This window comes from Pteropus alecto, unplaced genomic scaffold, assembly GCF_000325575.1.
Source record: "Pteropus alecto unplaced genomic scaffold, ASM32557v1 scaffold196, whole genome shotgun sequence".
NCBI classification, from domain to species: Eukaryota; Metazoa; Chordata; class Mammalia; order Chiroptera; family Pteropodidae; genus Pteropus; species Pteropus alecto.
The window spans coordinates 1,764,396-1,768,562 of NW_006439717.1; the positions used below are offsets into that span (position 1 = coordinate 1,764,396).

A 4,167-nucleotide genomic window follows, 5' to 3' on the forward strand; every position below is an offset into this window, starting at 1 on the left:
TTGCTCTTCACTGCTGCCTCAAGGACCATTTCCCTCCTTCCTCCCTAAATAATGTCCTGCTAATTTGAAGTACATGCTATCAAACCATTCCACACACTACCTTTCCTTGTCATTACCTTACCATACTCCTGGTCATTCTCTTTCTTTTGTTAAAGACTCCCTCAACTGGCTTGCTATCTCATTCTCCATAACCTCATCATCATTCCGATGACTTCAATATCTATGCAGACGATCCATCTTACGTCCTGGGCTAAATTGCACAAGTATGATTATTAAAATTCCAAAATATTTTCACAGCCCTTGGTGCCTCCAGGACCCTGCACCAACTATAGGCATCATCCGTTTTGACGGATACATGTCCATGCCAGTATTGGTAGTTAAATACTTTGAACATTACCCCTCCTAACACCCTAGCCTCTCAGCTCTTTGACTTTCTCTTACTTTAAATGATCTTGTCTACCACCTCAGCCAGTCACTCCCGGTCATACCCTATACCTAGCTATTACCAACAGCTGCAACCCTTCCCTATCTCCAGTTCAAGCATCCCACTCTGCCACCTACATCTTCAGCTCGCTCCATTCCAACCAATTTGTCTCCCTCACCGAGACTCAGGAATAAATTTATATTTCATCTCGTCTTTGCACTGTCCTAATAAGTCTTCTCTTCACACATTACACAGCTTCAATCCCTAGGTCTTATCATTTGAATTCTTACTATGTATTAAATTATTTACATCATCTCATTTATCTTCACAATACTACGGAGTATGTACAATGACATTCATTTTATTGATTAGGAAACAGGTTTATATACATAAATCTATCCAGGACTATAGAAATTTAAAAAAATTTAAATGTCTGAACCATCATTTCCTTAATTTTAAACTAGGGATAAAGATAATTTATCTCTCTGAGTTGTGAAGGTCACATGTACACAAAAGCACTTTGTAGACAATAAAGTGCTCTACAAGTGTTAGTTATAATTATTAACTACTGCCTTGGAGGCCCTTACCTTTTCTCTCCACAGGAGTCCTAACCTAAGACTTCCTTCAATCTTGCTCTTTCCTTTGTAGTCATGGGCATACAGGAAGCAACATCTCTACTGTTCTGTTGGTCAAAACTTCACCTCTGACATCAAGCTTCAAAACTTTGAATGGAAAAAAAGCAGTGTCATAAATGGTGGTTAGGTATTAATTAGCAATTGAAGGTATGATTTCATTATGGCTGAACAGGCTTTTATAAGCCAAGCTGAAAACTGGTGAATACCTACACTGTGCTTTCTTATTCAAACCACAGCAGAACAAGAGTTTAGAAATGAAGGAGCCAAGGCTGATAGACAAGAGACTTAATCTCTTAAGGTCTTTTAGAGTTCTGTAGAGAACTTGGAACCTTAAATGTTTGGGACCTCTCCTGGATCTCCAGGAAGAACACTGCTGTATTCCACATGCTAGAATCTGGCGATGGGCCCAACTTATCCTGTTCTGTTGCTCTGAACTCTACCAACAGGGCAGTCTGGGACCACCAAGTTTCCTTAGAATGATATAATTAGACCCATCTGGTATATCACTTCCTTATAACACTAAATACAGTGGCTCCCTATTACTTGACATGGCAAATAAAAAATCATTGACCCACTATTCTAATCTTTCTATCAATTTCCCCACTTAATTTCTTCTCTGCTCTAGATAGATGTCACCACATCTGTGTGTTCATCCCACAGTATGCCACATCATGTCCATTTCTGCTTTCTGATTCTATCCAAGATGCCTTTCCTACACTTTGCTTTCAAAACTAATCTTGAAACTCTTACACCAGAAGGCCTTAAAAAGATGGAATCGTCTGCCTGCTACTCACTGCATATTTCATTACTCTACCTTTGTAACATTATATAGGAGTTTGGACTTATCCATATTCTACTGTGAAAGGTAAGATATCACTCTGGCGACAAGCACATCAGATTATAAATCTAAGGCCAGGGTTCAATTCTTAATGCCCCTGAACCCAGGCTGAGAAAATATGTACGCCTCACAGTTTGTTGATTGACAACTGAAGAGATGGCACATCAAAGCATAATATAACTATTTTACATTTTTCCCCAGTGATGTTTAAGATTCTGGCATAAAATAGATGTTCATTATAAATATTAATGGCCCACTTTTGTGCCATTAGACCAAAGCCTATTTTGCCTTGGTTTTTTGTTTGTTAGTTTTGGATATAACCTCACACTGGTTTATTTCCCAAAGAAGAGGAGAGGAGGGTATGGGCTGCCTCTCATGTCTATCTATCTGCCAGCTCTCCCCAAATATCCTTTTCAAGTAAAGTCAGGTTTAGATGCTTGGTTATATTCAATTTAATATTGTGTGGTAGAGGCAATGCTAAGTGTTCATCAAACCCCATTTCCTTTCCTACTAGGCACATACATTTTAATTCTCAGTGACTCCTGCAGTTAGGTAGGGCCACGTGACCAAATTCTGGCTAAGAGAATGGGGTGAAAATAATGTACACCACTTCCAGGGCTGGCCCCCAATGTCTAGGACAAGTCAGCCATAGCTCTCCTCCCTTATGTGAGGCCCATAGATTGGATGATTCCAAGGCAACAGGGAGGGTATGGTGGAACAACAAGATACAGGCAGCCTGGTCCCACCATGACTGCAGAGAGCAGACACTTCACCCACTGGCCCCAGCCAACTCGCTACACACTGTGACTTGTATGAAACATAAGACTTTATTGTGTTAAGCCACTGAGGTACTGGTATTGTTAGCCTATCCTGACTAACATATCTTCTATTTACACCGGTGGTAACATAAAAGAAAGGAATCCCTGGACTTAGTTCCGGGACCTGAGATACAAATCCTAGCTCTACTGTCCCCTCTACGTCTCCTATGATCTGCTCTAGAATATACACTATACAAGCGGTCTCCAACCTTTTGGAACCAGGGACTGGTGCTCCTATGAAAATCTAATGCCTGATGATCTGAGGTGGAGCTGAGGCAGTGATGCTAGTCCTGGGGAGTGGCTGCAAATACAGATGAAGCATTGCTTGCTCTTGCTTTGTGGCCTGGTTCTTAACAGGCTACGGACCAATATGGGTCCGTGGCCCAGGGGGTTGGGGACCCCTGCTCTATACCCTTTCCCAAATGCATGTCTAGCACAGTCTCCTCTTTCTCATTATTGAGCCACACACCTCCTCGCGTTCTCTGCCTCAAGACTTCTGTGAGGCCTTCTCCGATCTTCCATATATGTTCACTTCCTTGCTCCTAGTGCAGAGTATATTCTTACATTTTAGCATTTATTATATTTTACTGCAAATATTTGTTGACGTGTTTCCACAGACTGAGTCCTTGAATTTACAGATAGTTCCTTAAAGACCTTAAACTCCCAACATTTAGTTACAGTGCCTGGCACGTAAGGAAACATAAATAATATATTAAAGGAATGATTGTCACCTATGACTTTAAGTGAGTCACTTATTTTTTAAGTCTATAAAATAAAATTTTAAAGAATCGTTGTGATGAAATAATGTGATTTGTAAAATGTAATTTATTGTTTTGTAAGCCTTTCTCATCTTTTTCAGTCAAATTTATCTTAATGCGTCAAGATAGCTCTGTCCAATAGAAATATAATGCAAGCCACATATATAAAATTTAAACATTTAGAAGCCATATTAAAAAATACCTTAAAGTAACTTTAATAATATAATTAACCCAATATAGACAAAATGCTGCTTATTAGCTATTTCATATTTTAATTAAATCTTCTAAATTTGGTGTATATGTTACAATATATCTCTATTTGGACGAGCCACATACCGAGAGCTCAGCAGCCACATGTGGCTAGTAGCTCCTGCAAATTGGACAGTGCAGCTGCAAGGCCTACGGTCTTGGTGAAGTCAACCTGACCATCCTCATTCAGAACTAGTGACTCCTCCTTCGTGATCTCTCAAGCCCGGTATCCTGGCTATTTTGAAACCTAGAAGGTAAGCTCCTTGAGGTCTTCCGGACTGTTATCTAGCGAAATCGTTTTCAGAAAGATTGCATGGCATATAATGAGCAGTTATTAAACGTGGAGGTAATTAATGAACCGGTGTGCGAAGGATCCCGCGGGAGGCCGAGTGGCCGGAACGGAAAATGGCCAGTCAGGGAGCAGACGCGGGCCAGCGGGCACAGC

At 40.5% G+C, this 4,167-nt stretch overlaps 1 protein-coding gene across 1 annotated transcript in view; it reads left to right on the forward strand.

Annotated features, from left to right (window-relative positions):
- Positions 1-3,845: 3,845 nt before the first annotated feature.
- The window catches only part of ZNF641 (zinc finger protein 641), a 13,654-nt gene continuing 13,332 nt past the window's right edge, over positions 3,846-4,167 (forward strand). Inside the window, exon 1 of the mRNA XM_006916837.3 lies at positions 3,846-3,976. The gene's annotated coding sequence lies outside the window, so the exon portion shown is untranslated. The remainder of the gene's footprint in view (positions 3,977-4,167) is intronic.